Raw genomic sequence first — 26,225 nt, forward strand, 5'->3', positions numbered from 1 at the left:
CACTAGGCCTGGGTTCAATCCCTAGCACCATACACACACACACACACAAAAAAAAAACCACCTCTACTTTTTACTACTTATATTTTTTCCCTAAAGAGAGTAAAATGGAGTTCTGTTGAGGTCTTCATCAGTTTTCTGTAGTCTCTTAGTTCTAGTGGATCTCCACTGCATTCCAAAACCAAACATCAAGTAGATCACAGAAATAAACACACAATATTGCAAGCAACAGGAGCACACCATGTGTCCAGAGGCATAGATTAGCCACAGGAAGTTCCCAGCTAGAGAATGAACTCCTTTGTTCTTTCTGAGGGAAAATCTTTCTCTTTGAAGACACTCAGGTCAGAGGGAGGCCCTGAGGAATTATTCAACAAAAATAAGTTACTTTATTATCTGTTTTGGTTTAGATATAAGGTCTTCTCCAAAAGCTCCTGCATGAGGCAGTGCAAGAATGTTCAGAGGTGGGATGATTAGACTGTGAGAGTTGTAACTTAATTGGTGGATTAATCCACTGATAGGGACTAACTGGGTGGTAACTGCAGGCAGTCAGGGTGTGATTGGAGGAAGTAGGTCATTGGGGGCATGACTTTGGGGCTTATATTTTGTCTCTGGAGAGTAGAGCTCTCTGCTTCCTAGTTGCCATGTCCTGAGCTGCTCTTCTCCACCAAGCCCTTCCGCCATGATGTTCTGTCTCACTGGAGCCTAGAGGTATGGAGTTGGCTGACCAAGGACTGAACCTCTGAAATCATGAGCCTAAACAAATGGTCCCTCCTCTTTGTTGTTCCTGTCAGGTTTTTTGGTTACAGTGACAAAAAGATAACCAAAACATTATCCTATCCACAACACATAACCAGAGAATACATGCTGCTGTCCCCCAGAGCCTCATGCTTACAAGACTGATCAAAATTCACTTTCGCAAGAAATTGCTAAAACTAACAGATGTGACTCTGAATCTCTTACAGAAATGATGCAGGGCTAATTGCTGCAACCACTCTGGAAAGCAGTATGGAGATTCTTCAGAAAACTTGGAATGGAACCAACATTTGATCCAGTTATCCCACTCCACAGTGTATACTCAAAGGACTTAAAATCAGCATATTCTGCCACATCAATGTTTATAGCAGCTCAATTCACAATAGCTAAGCTATGGGACAAACCCAGGTGCCCTTCAACAGATGAATAGATATGGTAAATATACACAATGGAATATTACTCAGCTATAAAAAGAATGAAATTATGGCATTTGATGGTAAATGGATGGAACTGGAGAATATCATGCTAAATGAACTAAGCCAATCCCCCCTGCAAAAAAAGGCGGGGGGGGATGTTCTGTCTGATATGTGCATGCTAACAACAATAAGGGGTGGGGTGAGAGAGGGAAGAATAGAAGTACTTTGGATTAGACCAAGGGGAATGAAATGAAGGAATGGGAGATGGGAATAGGAAAGAAAGTCGAATGAGTTGGGTATAACTTTCCTATGTTTATATATGAATACACAACTAGAATAACTCCACATCATGTACAACTACAAAAATGGGAAGTTATGTTCCATGTACATTTGATATGTCAAAATATACTCTACTGTCATGTATATCTAAAAATAACAATTAAAACTTGTTTTAAAAAAGAAGTGATGCAGAGTTTATTTAATTCTTCTTCAGAAAACGGGTAGATTAGTAGTTGAAAATTCAAATGCCTTTAGAATCTAAAGAGCTGGGTTATACAATAGGAAGTGGTAGTGCCCTGCACAAAGGCAATTGAATTTAAAAACAACCACCCACCACCACCTGTGTGCAACTAACGTCTCTGGGAGTGTTAGTTAGCTTTCTGTCATTATAACAAAGTCCTGAGATAATCAAATTATAAAGAGAAAAGATTTATTTTGGTTTAGAGTTTGGGAAATCCTGGCCCATGCTGAGTGGATCCCTTTGCTTCTGGGTCTGGGGCCAAGCAGTGCACCACGGCAGGAGCATGTGGTGGAACAAAACCACTCAGCTCATGTTCGGGAATCTAAAGAGAGGAAGAAGGGCCAGGGAATACTATTCCCATAGAGGCCATGCCCCAAATGACCTAAACCCCGCGCTCTGTGTCCCACCCCTTAAAGGTTCCACCAATCTCTCAATAGTGCCAAACTGGGGACCAAGCTTTTGGGGGGACAATCAAGATCCAAAGTAGGAGGAGGCAATTTTCTCCTGGCACAGGCTGTCATTCTGTCACCCGGTATGCTCTACAGTTAGTTGAACTTGGCATGGGGAAGCCTGGATTCCAGGGCTTTGTAAGTACAATTAATTTTGACCAATTTACTTCAAATGTCTTTTTTTTTTTATTTGTTTCAGAAGAAAAACTTTCCCTAGAGTTTTATTCTTTTTTGCCTCAGTGTGTGTGTGCACATGTTGCTGGGGATCAAACCAGGGCCTCGAACATGCTAGAAAAGTGCTCTAAAACTGAGACTCACTTGAGACCTATCCCTTAGAATTTCTCCTACTGGAACATACTCAATCCCGTCAAGTATCTTCTCTGGGAAGGAAGATAATCTGTAAGACCTCAGGCGTAAAAAGGAAAGCTAAAGGGAGAACGTCTATAAAAGAGGGAACAATGTCAACATAGGGCCCTGTTAGAGGGAGAAAGTCCCCCAGCTCTGTGAGTTGGAGCCTAAGTCTTTGGCAAAGACACATAACATACAACCAGAGAGTAAGTGTAGGCTGCCTGGGTTGGAATCCCAGCATGGAACCACTTACTATTGCTAGGGACCTTGGGCAAAAAACTTGGCCTCTCTGAATCAGTTTCCCCATGTGCAAAAGGAATGTTTTCTTTGCAGCCAGTGTGATGGTTAGTCATTGTTGTATATTGATTGGATTGATAAATGCCTAGAAAACTGGTACTGAGAAATGGGGCCATTGTTGTGACTATACCTGATGACATAGAGGACTCTGGAATTGGTATGCAGGAGGAATATGGAAAATTTTGGAGAATAAAGTGTGTCAGTCATCTTCCTATTGCTATGATAAAATACCTGAGCTAAACAACTTAAAAGGAGAAAAGACTTCTTTGGCTCATGGTTCCAGAGGTTTTAGTTCATGGTCACTTGGCCCCATCACTTTGGGCCTCTGGCAAGGCAGAACATCATGGTGGAGAACATGAGGTGGAGCAAGGATGTTCACCTCATGGCAGCCAAGAAACAGAGAGAGAGACAGAGACAGAGACAAGGGACAAAATGCACCCTCCAAGGGCATGCACCTAATTCCTCCAACTAGGTCCCTTATCCTAAAGTTTCCACCATCTTCCAGTAGCCTGTAGGTTATGAATCTATAAATTAATTAGCCCATTAATGAGGTCAAAACCCTCATGATTCAATTATCTTCCCAAAGCCCCATCTCTGATGCACTGAGGACACTTAAAATCCAAACCATAAGCCAGGTGTGGTGGCACACACCTGTAATCCCAGTGGCGCAGGAGGCTGGGGCAGGAGGATGGCAAATTTGAGGACAGCCTCAGCAATTTATCAACTTAGCAAGACCTTGTCTCAAAATAAAAAATATATTTTCAAAAAAAAGGGCTGGGAGTATGGCTTGGTGATTAAGTGCTCCTGGGATCAATCATTTGTTTAAAAAAAAATCCAAACCATAACCACAAGCTAGAGAAATATTTGAATTCTGTAAGTGGAGCTTAATGGGCAATTCTGATTGGGGATCAGAAGACCAGACGGCTGATAGGAATAGACAGTAAAGATTGTGCTCATGAGATTTCAAATGGAAATGAATACTCTATTGGGAATTGGCCTAGGGGCTGTTCACATTATATTTGGGCAAAGAACTTGTTTACATTTTGTCTGTGCCCTGAGACTTTGTGAGAGGATATGTTTAAAGATGATCAACTAATGAATCTGGCAGAAGAAATTTCATGGCAGTATAACATTCAGGCATGGATATTGTTTAAGTTTTTCATTACTGTGACCAAAATACCTGACAAGAACAACTTAGAGAATGGAACATTTATTGGGGGCACATAGTTTCAGAGGTCTTAGTCCATAGATGGCTGACTCCATTGATCTGGGACTAAGGTGAAGCAGCTAATCATGGCGGAGGACCCAGAAGAGGAAAGCTGCTCAGATCATGGTAGAGTCAGGAAGCAAAGAGACAGAGGAATGGGAGAAGGGTCCACAGGGAAGAAGCACCTTTCCAGGCATGTCTCCAGTGACTCACCTCCTCCAGTCACACCCCACCTGCCTCTACTTACCACCCAGTCAGTCCACTCTAACCAGGATGGACTTATTAGGTTACAGCTCTCATGATCTAGAAACATTCCTGCATTATTACAGGAGCTTTGAGGGAATTCCTCATTTCCAAACCCTAGCAGGTATTGATGGCTGATTTAATATAGAAATACAACAAGAATCAAGAGTAACAAGCAGAGCAGAAAAGCTCATAAAACTTATGGTTTGACCAGAATAGGACACTGTATAAAGGTCCGCCAAGGAGCATGTAGTTGCTTAAGAGATTAACACGGTTAGAAAGAAGCCAAATACTTTCCACCAGGAGAGATGCCTTGAGGACATCTAAAGAATTGGCTAGATTCCATCAATTGTAGGTTCATAGGTATAAAAATATAAATTCTTTTCAAGGACTTTCCTTTGAGAAGACATTGTGTGTATGCGTGGGGGTGCCTGCTTGCACAGCGCTGCCTAGGGAATTGTTTTCCTGGGATTTGTTTCCCCAAGTTCAGCCATTAGGGTTCTGAGAGGCTGCTGCAGTTGTGTTTTTTAAAAAAAGTCTTAGTTACAGCTCCTGCAGGCAGAAGCCTTGGCATGGTTTTGAGGGCACAGAGCATGCAAGAGTTATGGGGTCACAGAGGCTCCCACCAATATTTCAAAGGAAAGCCCGGGAAGCTAGTGTGTGACAGAGTTAGATTCCCTGTAAGCTGTTCCTGACAGGGTGAGATGTGAAGCTGTGAGAGTGAAGCGGAGGGTGCCAGAAACATAGAATGCCTGCCAGGGGAAGCTGCAGGCAGTGAGCGGAGCCAGTCCAAGAGAGGGGCCGTGTATGCCACAACCAGCAAGGCTGTAAAGGCAGGTCTGCCCAAGCCTTTTTGGGGGAGAGGGGGTGCCAGAGATTGAACTCAAGGGCACTCGACCTCTGAGCCCCATCCCCAGCCCTATTTTGTATTTTATTTAGAGACAGACAGGGTCTCACTGAGTTGCCTAACACCTCACTTATGCTGAGGCTGGCTTTGAACTTGCAATCCTCCCACCTCTGCCTCCCGAGCTGTTGGGATTACAGGCAAGCACCACTGTGCCCAGCTGACCAAGCCCTTTTGATACTAAAGCTTGGTCCTTATTCCTGTTGCCAATCCAATAACAAGAACAGGGTTTGAGAAAAACCTTAATTATATTGCTAGTAGATAGAAAGGGAGGAGACTGACATCACAGAAGCTGCCATTCTCACTGCCAAGAGGAATAGAGAACTTTAAAAAGTGGATACAAGGGCTGTTTTTCAAGTATCATTATCAGTAGATCTAATTAATGTTCAACTAATGTACTTGAGAAATCTGTTGTTCCAGTTTCCAGGTCTGGGATTTCTTTATTATTTTCTCTGTTGTTCTTCTTTTTAGATAAACATGCCAGTAGAGTGTATTTTGACATATCATACGTACATGGAGTCTAACTTCCTATTCTTGTGGTTCTCACGGTGTGGAGTTACGCGAGTCGAGTGCTCATATGTGAACACAGGAGGTTACATCTGATTCATTCCACTGTCTTTCCTGTTTTCACCCCTCCCTTCCCTTCATTCCCCTTTGTCTACTCTACTGAACTTCTACTCTTCCCCCCCGCCCCCCCCCCCCGGGTTCCTTTATTCTTGTCAGCAGTGAATGTAATCACAGATAACTTGGTTTAGGGCAGGAAGAATGATGGTCTTGCTTCCCCCATGATTAGGAAAGGAAGAAGGGGAAGAGGAAGGGAAAATAATGTCGGTTTCACAAGTCACTAGTGGTCAAGCAGCGAGGTTTTGACTTCAAAACATGAAGTGAACTCTGTTACACTTCAGAGCTCAAGCCATGTGTGCCAGATACAGAGCTAGAGAGAGGGTTTAATGTTTGCATCCCCGGATTTCTGTGTTTCTTTGATTCCTGCTTCTGTGTTGTTCTTGATCTCTCTTTATTTCCCTATTCCTTCCTTTGGGAAGGGGAATGTTTACCCAGTTCCATTATACCTTGGATATATGTAATTTGTTCTTTTTTACAGAGAATCACAGCTGAGTTTGCCTGAGTCTCACTTTTGAGCAATGATGACACTGTTAAGACTTTGGAACCTCTTAGAGATAGACTAAATGCATTTTGTGAAATGGACATGAGCCTTTGGGGTACAGGGATCTATTGTTAGGATTTAGCTCTTAAATGTCCCCTAAAAGCACATATGCTAAAGGTTTGGTTGTCAACCTGTGGAACTATTGGGAAGTTGTTGAACTTTTAGGAGGTGGGGCTTAACGGAAGGAAGTTAGGTCTTTGGGGGCATGCCCTTAAAAGAGCTATTGGGACCCTGGGGCCTTCCTTTCTCTCTCTTTGCTTCCCAAACACTGTAAGGTGAGCAGTTTCCTCTGCCATGGGGTCCTGGCATGATATACTGCCTTGCAATAGGCCCAAAGTGATGAGGCCAAGTGACTTTGAAACCATTAGCCAAAATAAATCTTTACTCCTTTGAGTTGATTTTTCTCAGGTATTTTGTCACAGTGATGCAAAGCTAACAGACCTAGTAAGTGAAACGTGATAGTTATTGTTATTACTCACGAGAATGTATGAGAAAAACCTGCTAAAGATAGAGGCCTGAATTTATTTATTTATTTATTTTTTAAGAGAGAGTGAGAGAGGAGAGAGACAGAGAGAGAGAGAGAGAGAGAGAGAGAGAGAGAGAGAGAGAGAGAGAATTTTTTAATATTTATTTCTTAGTTCTCAGCGGACACAACATTTTTGTTGGTATGTGGTGCTGAGGATCAAACCCGGGCCACACGCATGCCAGGCGAGCATGCTACCGCCTGAGCCACATTCCCAGCCCAGAGGCCTGAATTTAGACCTAAAAGCCAGAAACATCTTTTGATCTGATCTCAGAATTTATCTGTCATCTAGATCAAACTTAGCAATGTCTTCCTTTTGTGCTTAGCTCACCCAAATTGCATAAGTCTTTAAGAAGCAGTATGAGAGTGTTTGGCTCTGATTCTGGGTGAGAAAAAAGAAGTGTCGACATACTTTAATTCTCAAAAACTGTGATGATACCTCAATTAGTGAAAGTTGGGGATGAAAACAACAATGACAAAAAAAAGATATCTAAAAAAAATGCCTTCTTACTATTCAGGAGCAAGTCTCCCTCCATCCAAAGCATGCCAATATCCCTTGGAATCTGTGGGGGATTGGTTCCAGACCTCCCTGCAGATCCCAAAGCAAATACTGTTCAAGTCCCTTATATAAAATGGCTTAGTACTTCATGTTACCTACAAACACCTCCTGCACACTTCAAATTATCTGTAGATTATTCAAAATCCCTAATATTACTGGCAGCCAAGCCAAGAAACCTGCCTAGATCCTGGCTAACTAGGTTCGGTCACCTGCCCACGTAAGAAATAAACCATGTAAAAAGAAAAATGAATTTAATTACAGTTTGGCCCAAATGGGGGAAAATCAGCTAATCTCTCTGCTGGTCCTATAGAAGCAGTTACAATTAATAGAAACAAAAGCCAGGAAATATGCATATGTAGATTTAGCTAGACTATGCTGACTTATGTTACTAATTGTAACATAAATACCTTACAATTCCAGTTTCCTTGGTGCCTGCCTGGGTCAGGTACAACCTCTCAGTTTCCATTATCAGTATGAGGAAGCTGGGGTGGGGGAATATTGGTTCTCAGGAAATTGGGGAGATTGGGCCATATTGCATTACAAGTATGTGCTATATAAATACTTTATCTACTCTGCTGTTTAGGGAATAATGACAAGGAAAAGTCTGTACATGGTCAGTACAGATGCAATTTTTTCCAAATATTTTTTGATCCATAATTTGGAAGAGCACACAGATAGAGAGGACTAATTAAGTTTGAGCACCTAGTATCTGTGCAAGGTACATCATGTTCTATAACTCTGTAGATAATGAAACTTAATATCAGAGAGGGAAAGTAACTTGCTCAAAGTTACACAACTAGTGAACAGAGGTCTACACCAGAATTTCTCAACATCAATACTACCAACATCTCAGAATGGGTGATTGTAGAGACTGTGCTGTGCATTATAGGATGCTTAGCTGCATCCCTGGCATATACCACTAGATGGCAGTAGCATCCCCTCAGTTTTAAAACCAAAAATGTGTTCAGACATTGCCAAGTGTGCTTAGGGGAACAAATCCCCCAGTTGAGAATCACTGGTCTCTTATCCATAAGGAAAGCCAACATCCCCAACAGATTACAAAAAGTGGCTTCACAGGGGTGGGCTTGGAGTCCTCTGCGCAAGGTCAATGCTAGTGGATCTCCAGTTAGGTGAAGAGTTCCTGGAAGTTAGAGAACCTCATGGAAATCCCTTCTTTTGGTAATTCATCTTTACATCCTGACCTAATTACTGAAGTGCCTTTGCTGATTACTGAGGATAAGTAATGACCACCTGCTATTTTAAATCTGTACTAAGGCTAGTTGCAGTTATAATGGCCTTTGGAGGCCTTTAAAATGAAAAGAGGCTCTAACACTTAGACAAAAACATGGGGGCTCTGCTTTTTAGTTCTTCTTACCTGGACTTCAACTTGACCTGTTGTAGGTTTCTCCTCTATCCACTCTTCTCGTGTTGTTTTGTTTGTGCTACTGGATATCAAGCCCAGGGCTTCATACAAGCTAGGCAAGTGCTCCACCACTGAGCGACATCCCCACACCTCTTCTCTGTCCATCCTTAAACTCCAAACGCAAAAGAAATGCCAGAAGAAAATAGCTTCAGAACAGTGGTAGGAAAACTGGGTCTCCAATCAAATAGACAACGTTCAATTTCAATCTCTGCCATTTAGTATCTGGGTAAATGATTTAAGCCGTTTAACTTAAGTCTCAGTTTTTCCAATAATGTTTAATTCATGAAGGAAGAAAATAAGATTAAATAACATCAATTATTAATATACTTAGCTCATGGTGTTATATATCAAACTAGACAAAATAGTGGGGTTTTTGCACATAAATAGCCTAATCATAATTATAATTTCTGTCTATTGAGAATTACCACATACCAAATATTAAGACAGAGATAGGTGATTTAGCAGTGTTTATAGTCTTCAAAGAAAAGCTGAAAAGCGCTATAATTTGTATTTTTTGAGGTTCTGGGGATGGAACCCAGGGCCTCATGCATGCTAGGCAAGTGCTATCCTACTGAACTACGCCCCCAGCACCTTATTCTCATTTTTGAGATAAGGAAATTCAGGATGGAAATTAAGAAATTCACTCAAGATCCAAAAACCTGTAGTATATGTTAGAACCCACCCAGTAAGAGATATCTGCATATCTCAATTACAGTTGGATAATCCTCAAAGGTACATTTTAAGACTTTTTGAACAGGGATTCTTCTGATTTTATCATACACCTTGGAGATTCTTTGTATGATAGGTGAGCCTTGTCATTCATAAATGTGTGGAAGGGTGAAATTAATTCATGGAAACATTAATTTCAAAAAATGTGTCCAAAAAGCCCCCCTATGCTGTCAGTAAATATATGATATAATCACAGAACAGTCAGAATCCACATTTTTTAAGCACACTTGGGACCTTTTCTGGAAGAATCTATATGCTAGACCACAAAACCAGCTCCCATGGGACTCAAACTAGTGTGGGAAACCAGGCAGAGGAAAAGAAAAATAAAAACAAGATGTCTGCAGAGAGTTGTAGGCGAATGACATAGAATGAAACTGAGAAAGTGGGTGGAAAAGAGGAATATTTTAAGATGTTCAGAAATAGTTTTAAGGAAGTGACATTTTGAATTGAAATGTGAATGTCAAGAATTGGCCAGGTCATACGAGATTATATAGATTATTGCATCTTTATAGCTGTTGCAGATATTAGGAATCATTAAGTCCCAAGAATCATTTGTATGGATGAATACCTTAAATGATCAGTGGTTGATCCTAGTTATAAAGAAGAGGAGAGGAGTTGGGCACCGTGGTGCACGCCTCTAATCCCAGTGACTTGGAAGGCTGAGACAGGAGGATTGCGAGTTCAAAGCCAGCCTCAGCAACAGTAAGGCACTAAGCAACTCAGTGAGACCCTGTCTCCAAATAAAATACAAAATAGGGCTGGGGATGTGGCTCAGTGGTCAAGTGGCCCTGAGTTCAATTCCCACTATGCCCCCTTCAAAAAGAAAAGAAAAAGAAAAGGAAGAGAGGAATTGACCCAAAGAACGGCTGTTACTCAAGAGGAAACAGCAGTAGGAACAGATTAGCAATCACAGCACAAATCTTGTTCAGTGGCCTCTGTACAGATAAGGAACCAGAGATCCTGAGAAGCTAAACACTTGCCTGAGGCCATTCAACTAGATACTGGTAGGGCCAGAACTAGAATCTAGGTCTCCTGGCTGCTGGTTGACTCTGAGCTCAGGGTCTGCCTTGAGCCCTGGCTGCCCTATGTCCAGGTCTCAGTTTCCAGTCCTTGGAGAGATTTATATCACTGCGATAATCTCTGGTTTTATCATCTCTCTACTAGAAAGGATCATGGTATTCTAGGAAATAGACATATCAGTTGACAATGAAAGACACCTGCTTGGAGCAGATTAACCTTCCATAAATCAGTCCCTCTTTCCCTTGGTGTGGAGAGTGAATTACTATTTTAAGTGGAGGCCTCCTAAGAGATTTACATATAAATATTTACCAGTGCCAGACATTGGGGAGACAGCGGTGAGCCAGTACCGACGCAATCTCTGACATCTCCAAGCTTACAGTCAGAGATATATATATAACCACAACAGCTGTAAGACTGTAACAGTAACAAGTGTTGGCAAGCAGTGATTCTGGGGCAGTTGGGGTAAGGGTCTAGTAAGGGGATCTGGATAAGGTTTCTTGAGGAAGCAACACTTGGGGTGGACATCTGAAGGGGAACAGCAGATACGCAGGGAAAGAGGGGGAGCCAAACAAGTTCTGGATGAGGCATATGTAACCCCCTGCAACAGGAAGGGTGGTGCACAGAGAGCAAAGGGGAACTTTTAGTGCTGAAAGATCAGTTAAATCGAGTAGATTTTATTTGAGAAGAACAAAACAAAAATGATTCACAAATTGGCCAACTCCCGGAACTAGAGCAGATCATGAGACCTGCATACAACCAGGTGATCAGAAAGCATTCCCAGAAAACAGAAGTGAGGCATTGAAAACAACTTAGTTGGCTACAGCGTAGTCAAATCAGTCAATTGATTACAGCTTCATATGGTTTAGGACTAGAACGTCCCCCCAAAACTCATGTGTTGAAAGTGTGGTCCTGAATACAGTGAAGTCCAGAGGTAGGGCTTTTGGAAAGTGACTGGATCATTAGGGCTCTGATCTCATTAAATCCACTGATGGATTCATAATTTGATGGCATTGTTAAAGGTGGTGGAAACTATAAGAGGTGGGACCTAATTAGGGTGAGTAGGTCACTGGGGACATGCCTTGGAAGGGTTTTATGATTTAGATATAAGATATCCCCTCAAAGCTCCTGTGTTAATGCAGGAATGTTCCAAGGTAAAATGATGGGATCGTGAGAGCTGCAACCTAATCAGTCCATCCTATTTAAAAGGACTGAGGTGGAACTGTGGGCAGGTGACATGTGGCTGGAGGAGGTAGGTCACTGGGTGCATGCCCTGAAAGGGTTCATCTTCCTCAAACCCCTTCCTTCTCTCTCCCTCTTTCTCTTTCTCTCTCTCTCTCTCTTTCTCTCTCTTTCCCTCTCTCCCTCCCTCCCTCTCCTGCCCCCCCACAGCTTTCTGGCCACCATAACTGAAGCAATACTCCTCCACTGTGACCTTCTGCCATGAAATTCTGCCTCACTTCAGGCCCAAAGAAATGGAGCCAGTTGACCTTAGACTGACTGAGCCACTTGACCTTACAGTGAGCCACAATAAATCTTTCCTCCTCTAAGTTGTTTTTCTTGGGTATTTTGTCACAGCAACAAAAAGCTGATTGCCCATTTTTAAATTGGGTTGTCTTCTGATTCAGTAGTAAGAGTTCTTTATTCTGAATATGAGTCTTTTGTCAAATGATATACAAATATTTTCTCCCAGCGTATGGTTTACTTTTCCATCTTAACAGTCTCTTTTGAAGTGCAAAAGTTATTTTGAGGAAATCAAACTTATCATCTTTTCCCTTTATGGATCATGCTTTTGATGTCATATCTAAGAACTCTTTGCCTAAGCAGGGTCATGAAGATTATCACCTGCATTTCCTTCTAAAAGTCTTATAGTTTAGCTCTTACATTTAGGCCTATGATAGATTTTAAATTAAACTTTTGAGATAACAGTCTATTTTTTTGCATCCAATTATCCCAGCACCATTTATTTATAAGACTACCTTTGCCATTAAATTAACAGCATCTTTGTCAAACTGCTATCATTTTTTATATTTTTCTTGTTTGTTTTCCTACAAACTCATCTTCTTTCTTTTTCTTTTTCTTTTCTTTTCTTCTTTTTTTTTTTGAGGGGGGGGTACCAGGGATTGAATCCAAGGATACTTAACCACTGAGCCACATCCCCAGCCCTTTTTATTTTTTTATTTTCAGTCAGGGTCTCATTAAGTTGCTTAGGGCCTCTGTAAGTTGCTGAGGCTGCCTCTGAACTCACAATCTTCCTGCCTCAGCCTCCTAAGCCATTGGGATCACAAGCATGTGCCACTGTGCCTGGCCTCATGGTTAGATTATATTTATTCTTTTAAATATATTTTCTGGTTTGCTTCTATTAATCTCAGTTCTAAACTGTGGACTTGCTTTGTCTGTTATCTGTCTTTTCATCTATGACTTTTATTTCCTCATGAGTGATTACCCTTAACAGCTGTTACTGTTACTTGCATCTCTTGGCAAGACAGAATTGCAAGTCCCTCAAAGTCCCCAGCAAGCTCAAGTAGACTTTTAAGTTAGAATTGTTGGCATGATGAGGTAATGTGACTCTCTGAAGCAGGAGAAATATGGCTTCATTCATTGTTTTAGTCTTTCGGTGGTAATAAAAGCTACCCTTGGGGCTGGGGATGTGGCTCAAGCAGTAGCGCGCTCGCCTGGCATGCGTGCGGCCCGGGTTCGAGCCTCAACACCACATACCAACAAAGATGTTGTGTCCGCCGAGAACTAAAAAAATATATATATATTAAAAATTCTCTCTCTCTCTCTCTCACTCTCTCTCCTCTCTCACTCTCTCTAAAAAAACACAACAACAACAACAACAAAAAAAACTACCCTTATTGGGTACTCTGGTGTAAGGTGCCTACTTTACAGATGGAGAAAGCAAGGATCAGAGATATTTAGTGACTTGCTTTAGAGGTTGCATGGTGAGTTATTGGTGGAGGTGGGATTGACACCTAGCTGAATTCAAAAGTTGGGACAACTTTAGCTGACCAGCTCCAGGAATCTCTCCCCTCCCTAAATAATTCTCACTGACCCTTCAGTTAGTTCCTCACTCCTCTGCTTCTACCTTGGCTTCAATTTTATGAAAAGCAGGATGATTTAATGATGTGCTCCTGCAGCAGCAGGAAGTGAAAGGTGGATGTGATGATGTGTGTTGAGTCTGTTGGTAAAGTGTGTCTTCCATCCTGGGTGAGGTTCTAGGTGATTGTTCCAGTTGAGCAATTTTATCTAAGTGCTGCCTTCTGGTTTTGAACTATAAGAGTGAAAAAAATGTTCCTAAATCTCTTTCTCATTCCGATTTCAAGAGAACCCATCAGGGGGCTGGGGATGTGGCTCAAGCAGTAGCGCGCTCGCCTGGCGTGCGTGCAGCCCGGGTTCGATCCTCAGCACCACATACAAAGATGTTGTGTCTGCCGAAAACTAAAAAAAAAAAAAAAAAAAAAAAAAATTAACAAATTCTCTCTCTCTAAGAGAGAGAGAGAGAGAGAGAGAGAGAGAGAGAGAACCCATCAGACCCTCTCCTGGGTTGCAGCCCCCAAGACTGAGGTCTAAAGCCCTGCCTGTAATGAGGACAGGGTGGGTCACAGCAAAAAGGAAGACAAGTCATCTGGGAAGGTAGGTCAGCCCCAAAGCACTGTATTGTCAGTTTTGCATTGCTATAATGAAATACCTGAGGCTGGATACTCAAAAAGAAAAGAGGTCTATTTGGCTCACAGTTTTGGCGGCCTAAAGTCCAAAGGACACTGAGTCATCTCTGCAAGGAGCCCCACTGCCTGCATTACCACATGGTGGGAGGGAGAGAGGGAGAAATCACACAGTGAGAGCAGGAAGCCAAAGAGTGAAGAGGGGCCAGTCTAAGGCCCTGCCTCTTAGAGGTCTCTCCACCCTCCAGCACTGCCACACTAGGGGCCATCTTCCAACACATGAAACTTTGGGGACCAAGTCACATCCAGACCATATCCAAATGACAATAAGCACTTGGGCTTTATAACCCCTTAAAATACAGAATTTTCACAGTGTGTTCCTCTGACCTTTGGCCCTATAGGAGTTGAGCATCTCTGAGTTGCTCTAGGCATCCTCCTGTGATGGTAAAGGGGCTTGCCAAGAAATAGCTGCCACTGGGCCTGTGAGCTGGGCTCGGCTCCAGCGAGTTTCCAGAGGGAAGGAAGTAGCCATTTAGGGAGCACCTTTACTTTGCTGAGTGTACTAATTAGGAAAAGGGAACCCGAGCCACCCAGAACAGGTGCTGCGCTTCAGGGGTTGCTCCTAAAAAGGGAACTAGTACAAATGAGCTTAAATGAGGCAGAATAAAGGCTGGCAGAGAGCATGGCAGTTGGTGGCAGACAGGGAGACAGGTAGAAAGGACAAATAGGGAACAGGAAGGCAGAGCCCAGGAGTAGGCTGAGGCATGGAGCCAGATCTTCAGGGAAGGATGGGAAAACTGAATAGCATCTTTTGGAGCAGAGGAGGCCTCATCAAGAACAGCAGAGATGGGAGCTGGAACATGCCACCAGGACAACATCAACTCAGTTCATCACAAGGAAGTGCTTAGTGGGCACAGGCACTGGGGACACAGCAGTGAACAAGATATCTAGGCCCTGAACTGGGAATGGGGTTGATATCCAACTGGGATGGAGGCAGGGCAGAGAGGATAAAGAAGATTTAAGTCCTGTAAGGGCAATAAAACAAGGTGTTATGACCAGACACCGTGGGCTCACATCTACAATCCCAGCTACTTGGGAGGTTGAGGCAGGAGGATCACAAATTTGAGGCCAGCCTCAGCAACTTAGTGAGAACCTGTCTCAAACAAAAACTAGAAAGGGCTGGGGGATGTTGCTTAGTGGTAGAGTACCCCTGGGTCCAATCGCCCCAGTATTGGAAAGAAAGAGAGATAGAGAGGATGTGATGGAGGGTTGGAGGGAGAGAGGGAAAGGAAAAAAAACCAAGGTGATTGTGTGGGTTCTGGGGAACTATTTTAGAATGGGTAGTCAGGGAGGCCCCTATGAGGGAGTAGATCCTAGGGAATAGTCATTAAGGACAAACATCTTCCTCCTCACCAAAACTCACATTGAAATGTAATGCCCTTGTGAGGTATTCAGAGGTGGGACCTTTGCCCTCTTGCATGGATTAACCTACTCATGGATTAATGGGCTATCTCCAAGTGCTTCAGAGGCAATTTGGCTCTTTCTTTTGCCATGTGACATTCTGCACTGCCTCCGGACTCTGCAGAGTCCCACCAACAAGAAAGCTCTCACTGGATGTAGCTACCCAATCATGGACTTTCCACTTTTCGGAGTAGAAAGTGGAAAATAAACCTCTTTTCTTTATAAATTACAGTCAGAGATATTCTGTTACAGTAACAGAAAACAGACTCAGACACTTCCTTTCTATGTGAAGGAAATACCCAATATTGAGTTATCAGACAAGAAAATAGTTTTACCTTTTCCACTAAACAAAACAGTGCTTCTTCCTAATCCAATATCACAGTTGGGGAAGTTCACACGCTAACCCCTGTTGGTGGTACGGGGGCATGGCTCACATAGAAGCAGTAACAGAGACACTTCACAATTTCTGTCAGCCTGAAAGGAAGGACAGGATTCTATCATGTACTGAAGAACTACTGTGTTGCTCATATGTACCTTATTGTTAAGAACTTTTTATTTGGGACTATTTTACATTTATAATAAAATTGCAAGCTTTTTTTTTTTTGAAGGCCACTGTCTTTATTGATCTAAAAACCTTTACAAGGACAGTGGCTGTTATCCAAAAAAGGTGCCAAATGGCATCAAACAGACCAGAGGTGAAGATGGGGGTGAGGGAAGGGGCCAGAAATCCAATTAGAAAAGCTGGTTAATGGTTTCCATGGAACTGGCAGGGGAAAGAGAAAGGGAGTTGCATGCAAGAGAAAAGATTGAAATGGGGAGGGGAGAGAACTCCCAAAGACCCTTGAGTATAACAATAGCAAACTTTTCCTTTGTAGAGGACACGGAGCCCCCACTCAGCTGCAGACTCTGGACACTTGATAATGGGGCTAGGGGCTGAGGGCTCCCCAGAGAACCTCACAAGAAGGTGTCACACCATTCTCAAAGGCACCCAAGACAGTCCTGGGACTGTTTTGCATTGGCACCATGTGTCCTTCAGCCATTCTGGAAGAGGTCTTCATCTTTCTTTAGCACCAGAAACTGACCGAGGACGACATATGCCTTGTCAAAGCCCCTTTCCTCCAGCTTCTTGCCCAGGACTTCACCAATCCCAGCCAGGCTCCCTGCCTGCTTTTCCCCCATAGGCTCTGCCACGAAGTCTCGATGCTTTTAGGAGGTTGTCATCTTGATTGAGCTTAATAGGCAGCTCCGGCTCCTGTAACGGTTGCTTTTGCTACTCAAAATTGCAAGCTTTTAAAATATTTATTTAAAAAAATTTTAATTGTTGATGGACCTTTATTTTAATTGTTTATATGCAGTGCTGAGAATTGAACCCAGTGCCTGACTGTGCTAGGCAAGTGCTCTACCACTGAGCCACGATTCCATCTTTTTAAATATTTAAATACAATAGAAAGTTCCTGTAAACCGGGTATGGTGGCATATGACTGTAATCCCTGCTACTCAGGAGGCTGAGGCAGGAAGATGGCAACCTGGGCAAGTTAGCAAGACCCTGTCTCCATTTGATCTTAGCCAAAAGGCAGAGTAGTGAATTTTTTTTTTTTTTTTTTTTTAGTGCTGAGGATCAAACCCAGGGCCTTGTACATGCTACTCAAATGCTGTACCACAAGATATAGCTCCAGCCCCAAGACCCTGTCTCACAATAAAATAAAAAGAGTCAGGGATGTAGCTCAGTGACAGGACACTTGCCTGGAATGCAGGAGACCCATGGGTTCAATCCCCAGTACCCATTACTCAGTTTTCCAACATCTTATGTAACTAATGTGTATTTGTCAAAACTATAAAACTGACAATGGTCTAGTACTATTACCTAAACATGGACTTTTTTTTGGATTTGACAATTCTTGTTTTATTAATTCATATTCTGTAACTATAACAAAATACCTGAAGTTGTGTAATTTATAAAGAAAAGACAATTATTGTGCTCACAGTTTTGTTAGCTGAAAAATCCAAAGGGTATGGTACTGAATCTGACAAGGACTTGCTGGCTACATCACCTCATGGTGACAGCATCATGGCAGGAGCACATGGGTGAGGGAGAAATCACATGGAAAAAAAGGGAACTAGATGGGGATAGGGTCAGTCTCAGTCTTTTATAACAACCCTCCCATAAGAACGACAGAATTCCTTCAGAGGGCAGTACCCTCAATAACCTAATTATTTCCCACTGGACCCAGTTTTTAAAGGTCCTATCCACCATCTCTTATATCACCACTCCGGGGACCAAGGTCCCAACATACGAACCCTTAAGGGACAAAGCACATTCCAATATAGCAATTATCTTTTAATATGCTAGGAATTCTCTCTCCAGCAGCTCTGGCTAAAGAACTTGTGACTTGAATAAGATGATACAGCTAGTGACAAAATTCAAATTGCAATCCAGACCTTTCTCTGAAACATGTGTTCTTTGTGTATAATGATGTCTCTTTAAAGGAGGAAAAAAAATCAGTGTGTTAGTCCAGGTCCTCACAGAAGTAGCCAACAAGACATGATTAAACCAGGATTAACCGTGTAAGGATTTTATTAGAGAAAGTGCCTGAAGTAGGGAGGGAGATAGGAGAGGGAGAGAATTGTGGGAGTCCAGTGCAAGTTTGACCCTGAGCGCATGGAAGAGAGGGATTTAGGTGGCAGCATCCTAGCCTGCCATGTCAACAAGGGAGTCTCATCTGAGCTGAGGAGTCTGGTCTCAGTAAAATGCAGAGCAGTGGCTGGGGCCCTCAGCCAGGGAAGGGTCTGGGCAGTAGTAGTTTAACAAGGTGTAGTCTCATGGTCACCACAGTCAGTTAATGCAGGACTTTTTGTAGTTTCTTTTCTTTTCTTTTTGTAGTTTGGAAGAGAGGGCCCAATCAAAAGGATAAGAGCCAAGGAGGTGAGCAAGTGAAGAATCCTTCCCTTACCAGATTCTCTGATTCCCTAGAGGAAACCAGAGTTCAGGATTCCCAGTTTATTGCCCAGTGTGATGCTTAATTTGATGTGTCAATTTGACCATAGGGTGCCAAGGCATTTGGTCAAACGCTATTATGGGTGTGTCCATGAGTGTGTTTTTAGATGAGGTTATTGTTTACATCCGTAGACTAGTTAAATCAAATTGCCCTCCATTACAATGAATGGACCTCATCCAATCAATTGAAGGCCTGAGTAGAACAAAAAGGCTTTTTTCCCCTGCCTTCAGACTTAAACTGGCTCTTCCTGGGTCTTGACTTTGACAGCTTTTAGAATGGCACATGCCACTGATGCTTCTGATTCTCAGGCTTTCCAATTTGGATTGGAATAAAACCCTCAGCCTTCCTGGGCTTTTAGCTTACTGACTCACCTTTCAGATCTTGGCATTATCCAGCTTCCATAATGTCATGAGCCACTTCTTTATGATAAACTTTAATCTCAATCTTTCAATTCACACACACACACACACACACACACACACACACACACAGACACACAGACACACACACACACACACACACACACAATCTCCCATTGCTTCTATTCTCTACAGAACCCTAACACATCTAGTTTACTCAATGTCAAGGATGGCTAGTGCTTCAGTATCTAATATGGCTCCTTTTTCTCTTTTGCCATCAAACTCCACTGCACATCTGAACCATACGTTGGACTAAGAATTGTGCCAAAATAGCACAGGGGAAATAAAAAGTCCCAAACAAGCAGTTAAGCCAGTGGGCCAAGCCTCCATCATACTTCTGGGTGGGTAGGAGATCTGTTACTTCAACAGCTGTGACCTTTGGTATTAGGGCCATGGAAATGGCATCAGTGAAACCCTCCAGCTGACAGCTGGCTCTCCAGTGAAAGCAACAAACCAAATACTCAAGAATAGAGACCCACCATCTTGTATGATTTGAGGGATTCTGTCACCCCAAGCTGCCTGGATAACCTTCCTAAAGATTCTTTAATCTCAATAAAGCTTGGAACTGCCAGGCACAATCCACATCTATAATCCCAGTGACTTGAGAGGCTGAGGCAGGGGGGTTGTGAGTTCAAAGCCAGCCTCAAGAACTTAGCAGACTCTGTCTCAAAATAAAAATAAAAAGGGTGTGGATGTGGCTTAGTGGTTAAGTGCCCCTGGGTTCAATTCCCGGTACAAAAAAAAGTTGGAACTATCGCTATTCCAGACACAATGCTGTTGTTGATTTCTAGTTTAATTTCATCAAGAGCCCACTCTGTTTTATGGCCAAGTTTGTAACCTATCTTGGTGAATGTTCCATGTGAACTTGGGAAGAATGTGTATCTATTTTTGGATGAAGTATTCTAAAAATGTCAACTAGATTCAGTGGATTGTTGGTCTTGGTCACTACAGCTATATCCTTACTAAATATTTGTCTGCTGGATCTGTCAATTACTGATAAGAGGGGTGTTTTAGTTTCTAACTATAATAATGGACTTGTCTATTTCTCTTGTAACTCTATACATTTTTGCCTTATATATCTTGATGCTCTCTTGTTGAGTACATACACATTAAGGATTTGAGAATGTCTTCTTAGAAGTGACCACACTATCATTACATAATACCCCTCTCTCCCGATAATTTTTTTCCTCCAAAGTCTGCTTTGTCTGATATTAATATCACTACTCCATCTTTCTTTTGATAATTGTTAGCATAGCATATCATTCTCCCTTTTATTTATTCATTTTTGTGGTACTGGAGATTAAATACAGGGCTTTGTGCATGCTGGATAAGCACTGTACCACCAAGCTACATCCCAGTCCCTCCATCCCTTTATTTTAAATCTATTTGTTTAATTATATTTAGGGTATATCTCTTGTAAACAACATATTGTTGAGTCCTTTTATTTTTTAATCTGATAGTCTTTGTCTTTTAATTGATGTATTCAGGGCCATTTACCTTTAAACTGATTGTTGATAGATTACCGTTAAACTGTTGATAATGTCTACAATGTGTTTTCTGTTCACCACATTTGTCTGTTTGCTTTTCTTCCCCTCCTTTTCTGTCTTCTCTGGTTTAATTAAGAATTTGATTGCATTTTCTTACCTTTATTATCATGTCAGTTACACTTCTTTTAAAATATTTTATCTCATTACCCTAGAGATGTAATATAGACTTACAATGAATCTAAACCCATTTTAAAAATTACACTCTACCACTTCAAGGACAGGGTAGGTACCTTACAACAGAGTGTTCCCAATGCCTCTCTCCCCATTCTTATAACATCTGTTGTTCATCTTATGCTTGTACTATAGTCCCCCAATACACTGTTTCTCTTATTACTTTAAACAGATAATTCCTATTAGATCAATTAAGAATAAGAAATACAAACTGGGCATGGTGGTGCACACCTGTAATCCCAGTGGCTCAGGAGGTAGAGACAGGAGGATTTCGAGTTCAAAGCCAGTCTCAGCAATTTATCAAGGCCCTAAGCAATTCAGTGAGACCCTGTCTCTTAATAAAATATATTTTTAAAAGGCTGGGAATGTGGCTCAAATGTTAAGTGCCCCTGGTTCAATCCCCAGTACCAAAAAATAAATAATACGGGCTGGGGATGTGGCTCAAGCGGTAGCACGCTCGCCTGGCATGCATGAGGCCCGGGTTTGATCCTCAGCACCACATACCAACAAAGATGTTGTGTCCGCCGAGAACTAAAAAATAAATATTAAAAAATTCTCTCTCTCTCTCTCCTCTCTCACTCTCTCTTTTAAAAAAAATTTAAAAAATAATAAATAAATAAGAAGAAATATGTGTTATCTTAATTTATTCCTTTTCTGACATGCTTCCTTTTGAGTAGATCTGAGTTTCTGACCTATGATATTTTTCTTCTCATTAAAGAACTCCTTAGGTTTCTTGCAGTGCAACTCTGCTAGCAATAAACCTCTTTTGTTTGCTTAAGTTTTTTCTTTTTCATGTTTTATTGAGATAAAATTTGTATAACAAGCTGGGCTTAGTGGCACATGCCTGTAATCCTAGCAGCTCAGGATGCTGAGGCAGGAGGATTGGGAGTTCAAAGCCAGCCTCAGCAGCTTAGTGAGACCCTAAACAATTTAGCAAGACTGTCTCAAAATTTTAAAAATATAAAAAGGGATGTGGGTATGGCTCAGTGGTTAAGCACCTCTGGTTCAATCAACGGTACCTAAAATTTTTTTAATTGTATAAATTTCACCATTTAAACCTTTTTAAAGTGTATGGCTTATTGACCTTACTACATATGCTCTTAAAAGATGCTTTGGCTGGATATAGAATTCTAGGTTGATGAGGTTTTATTCTTTCAACCCTTAAAACATTTCACTCCCAGGCCTGGAGGTGTCACTGGTAGAGCATTTGCCTGGCATGTGTGAAGCCCTGGGCTCCATCCCAGTACAAGAGGAAAAAAATATATTTTTCATTTTCCTTTCTTCTTGTTTGTATTGGATCTGACAAGTAGGCTGTAATTCTTACCCATTTTCTCCATACATAAGCTGGAGGCATTTTCTAAGGCTTCTTTCAATATTTTTTGGTTTTGATCTTAGCTTTGACTAGCTGTGTCTAGGTGTCATTTTTCATTTGTTTGTTTTATTCTGTGTTTTGTTTTGTGTATTTATCCTAGTTGGTGTTCTCTACGCTTCTTAGACTGTAATTCAGTGTCTCATTAAATTAATTGTCTCATGAGACAATTTATGATTACTTGAACAGTTCCTTCTCCTCTGGTGTTCCAGTTGTGCCATTCTTTTGAAATTCTTCCACAATTCTCATATGTTCTGTTCCCTCTCTTTCCATTCTTTTTCCTCTTTGCATTTCAGTTTTGATATTGCTATTACCAGATCTTCAAGATCACTGATTCTTTTCTTAGTGTGTCCCGTCTACTGATGAGCCCATCGCAGGCTAGAGTCCTTGACATATTAGTCACAGTTATTTAAAATTTCCTGATAATTACAAAATGTGTATCCTCTATGGATTTAGTTCTGAAGTATACTTTGTCTCTTTAGTCTGTTTTTTTCCTTGCCTCTTAGGATGCCTTGTTACATGATTCACATGTAATTCTTGGGTAAAGAACTGACTTTGACCTCTAGTGTGAGGTTCAATGTTAATCTGTTTAGGAGTTGGATGAAGATTAATGTCTGTCTACTGTAACTGCCAGAAGTTTTTAATTCCTCTAATGTCCTTGGTTTTGTTTCTGTTGTCTTTGGGTTTCCCTCAGAACTTCTTCAATCCAGTCTGTCTTTGAAGCTCCTTCAGAGGCTATCCACCACTATTCCACTGCAGATTTGTCCTAACCCTTGGTGAGACAAGCTCTGATAGATTTTTATCTTCTGGGGGAGGGGGTCCTAGAGGACAGGCTTCTGGTATGGAGACTGTGCTGGGCTCACTTTCTTATTTTTAAGATAAAACCTGCTATGTTGTCCAGGCTGACCCTGAAGTCCTAGACTCAAGTGATCCCTGACCTCAGCCTTCCACGTAGCTGGGACTACAGGCACACCCCACCCCATCCAGGTTAGGGCATGTTTTTAAGTTTAATTTTCTTGGAATTTTTCTTGGCTCTTCACCATGAGCCCACACTTAGCCTCCACCCATTTGTCAAAGTTACTGTTTAAGTATTACTACTGGTTTGTGGCTCCAGAAACTTCTCTAGATAAGCTGCTTGTGGCTGAGTGAATTTGCTTGTCTCTAAATTTCAGGGTAGCAGTTTGCCCTGTGAACTCATTTCTTGGATGGGTCCAAAATAAGTGATCATTTTTCAGTCTGTTGAGCTGTTTTCTTGTTGTAATCATGGAAAAGATGACTTCCAAGTTCTGTACCTGTTGATGCTGGAACCAGAAATGGCTTTTCCCTTTGTTATTGTTGCTTTAAAAAAAATGCTCCCAAGGAATGAGGGCCGAGATGGCAAAAAGGCTGTGTGCATGTATCCATTTGGCTAAACAAACTGCAGGGGAGTGGACCCTCTTCGAAGGAAGACCCAGTAGTGCAGCTGATCCTGGCCAGCCAACAGCTGAGGAACCAACAGCTCTACAGACTCTGGGGGCTGAGAAGACCTCCCCCACCACCCCCTGCTTCACTGCCTCCTTCTGGCTTCATCATGTCTCATTTTGGCCAGGCTCGTTTCTTAGACCCCATCCTACAGTTCACACTAGGTTCTGTCACGGAAGGATCTTTCTACAACATGGATCTAACCCTTGTCCTCAAACTCTCCCATTTGAAAACCCTGAGCCCCTTGAATTAAGTATAAGTTGCCTAATGTGGTGTTCACAGATCCTCAGGATTCACCCTAACTTTCCCTCTGCTGCCCACCTCCCCAACTCCTGCACAGTACTGGGGTGCCAGGAACACACTAAACTCTTTGCAAGTTCCTAAACCTAACAAGCTCTCTCCAGCCTCTGCCTTCCATATGCAAATTCCTCTGGAAATCTTTCCTGTTCTGACTGGCTCTTATCCACCAGCAAGCCTTCCCTGAGTAGTCTGTACAACCCTCAGTCATGGTGCCACCTTTGGGTCCCACTGAAGTGCCATCAGGACTCTTCAGCTCTGAGGGCCCTTCCCATCAATAAAATCCACATCTTCCTTAAGGTAGAGGAGTCATGGGGCAGATACTCTGAATCTCCCTGTGGTCTGTTTTCTTCCCAGAGGTGAAGCCCTGCATGTTGGACCTCTCAGGCTGAGGAGGGTCTGCAGGGGAAGAAACCCCTGTGCATGGGCTCCTGCTGTGCAGGGAAAAGGGTGAAATCTCTTTCTGGAGGCAGATTCTAGAGATGTCCACAAGTTCACCACTTATCAGCTCTGTGGCCCTAGGCAAGGTACTTTTCTGTCCTTATCATCTTTTTTTTTTTTTGTCCTTATCATCTATAAAACAGGTTAATAAATAGGACCTAGCTTAGAGGCCTCAGTGAAATAATGCAATGTATTTTGTATGTGATGAATGTTCAAAAAGTAATAGTATTATTATAATATCCATGTAGGCCAACTATGTCCTACTGCATTGCACCCACACCCCAGCCAGCAAGGCAGGGTCACTAGCTGATTCCACTCCAGAAAACAGGCCAACAAGGTGCTGAGGAAGACAGAGCCATCTCTCCTTGGTTCACTATAACTCGGCCCTCTCCCCATCTGGAGAGTGCTGGAGGCCTAGGATGGGAAGTGAGGGAAGGCTGCAGATTTGGGCCACATCAGACCTGGCCTGGGGGGCTAATGGCAGCAGCCACGGTGGGAGTGTAGAGGTACAGGATTGGAAGTGTGTACTTTTTTTTTTGGTACCAAGGATTGAACCCAGGGACATTTAACCACTGAGCCACATCCTCAGCCCTTTTTAAATATTTTATTTAGAGACAGTGTCTTGCTAAGTTGCTAGGGCCTCACTAAGTTGCTAAGGCTTTTGAACTTGTGATCCTCCTGCCTCAGCCTCCCAAGCCACTGGGATTACAGGTGTGTGCCACCACACCTGCTGGAGATGTGTGATGTTGACTGATCCCACAAGATGAAGGCATCTTTTTGTCCTTTCTGCTCATTCCACTCCTCCAATGCAAGTGGAAAGGAAGGCCTCCCCAAATTGAGAGCTGGGGGCTTTGATATCACATTCATTCCCACTAATTTCATGAGCCATGTGTCACTGCCTATGTTATATACAAGTCCAAGATGAGGGATGCTGGGACACTGGGGCACACAGCACCTCATCCCTAACTTCGTGCTTGCCCTGGAGTCCAGGCCTGTTTGCTCAATACAGTAGGTGAGGTCGAATCACTGGACAATATCAGTCTAGCATCACAGCTTTGAGCTAGGTCTCAGAACCTCAAGCTCTACTCCAACCATCTCTGCTTAAATCTCTCAACTTACATACAGGTTGTATGGTACGTAAGCCATACAACTGCACCCAACACCCCTGACATCATCCTCAGAGGAGGAGTCTTTTTTGATCAGCACTGTTGATTCTACCTTTTTCAACTCTGGGAGCTCAATCTGACATGTCCCAATGTTACACAAACCAATGTTAACGGTTCCAAGTCTCCTCTCATTTGTGCCCCAAATTTTTGGTGGTCAAATGTTTGGAATGAACAATTTACCTTGCAAGGCCCTTCATACCCCCCTTGTGGCACCAGGCTTCCCTCCAAATGCTTTTTCCCAGGTCACTCCCCAATTCCAGTCCCCAATTCCACATCTCCCGACTCCTATCCTCACCTCTCCTTGTCAATGATCCTTGGAGACTGCTGGAAATTTCCCTTCATGCTATGAACACTGCAGGGATTATTCCACTCCCCACCTTCTTCCTCCCAACTCAGAATCATGATTCTCCCTCCTTCAAGCCTCAACCTGAGACACCACTCCCTGATCCTGTCGACCTTAAGTCCAGTCCTGTGGTTCTATTTCTTTAGGTGCTCTTTCTCTGTGAGACAGAATGAAGCACCCTCCCAGAGTCAGAGCCCAACCAGATGGAGCCTGGAGGTGGGTGAAAGTGCCCAGATGGGCATCAAGGAAGCAGCCCAAAAGCCTAGAGGTAGGGGTGGCACAAGAAACTCATGCCTTCTGCTTTTCTTCTCACCTGGACCTGCCACCCCCAACCCCTAC

General features: G+C 42.6%; 1 pseudogene; it reads right to left on the reverse strand.

The window, feature by feature from the left end:
• Nucleotides 1-9,143: 9,143 nt before the first annotated feature.
• Nucleotides 9,144-26,119, reverse strand: LOC144377644 (barrier-to-autointegration factor pseudogene; annotated as a pseudogene).
• Between the last annotated feature and the right edge of the window lie 106 nt (nt 26,120-26,225).

The sequence above is a fragment of the Ictidomys tridecemlineatus genome, chromosome 1 (genome assembly GCF_052094955.1).
Source record: "Ictidomys tridecemlineatus isolate mIctTri1 chromosome 1, mIctTri1.hap1, whole genome shotgun sequence".
NCBI lineage: Eukaryota > Metazoa > Chordata > Mammalia > Rodentia > Sciuridae > Ictidomys > Ictidomys tridecemlineatus.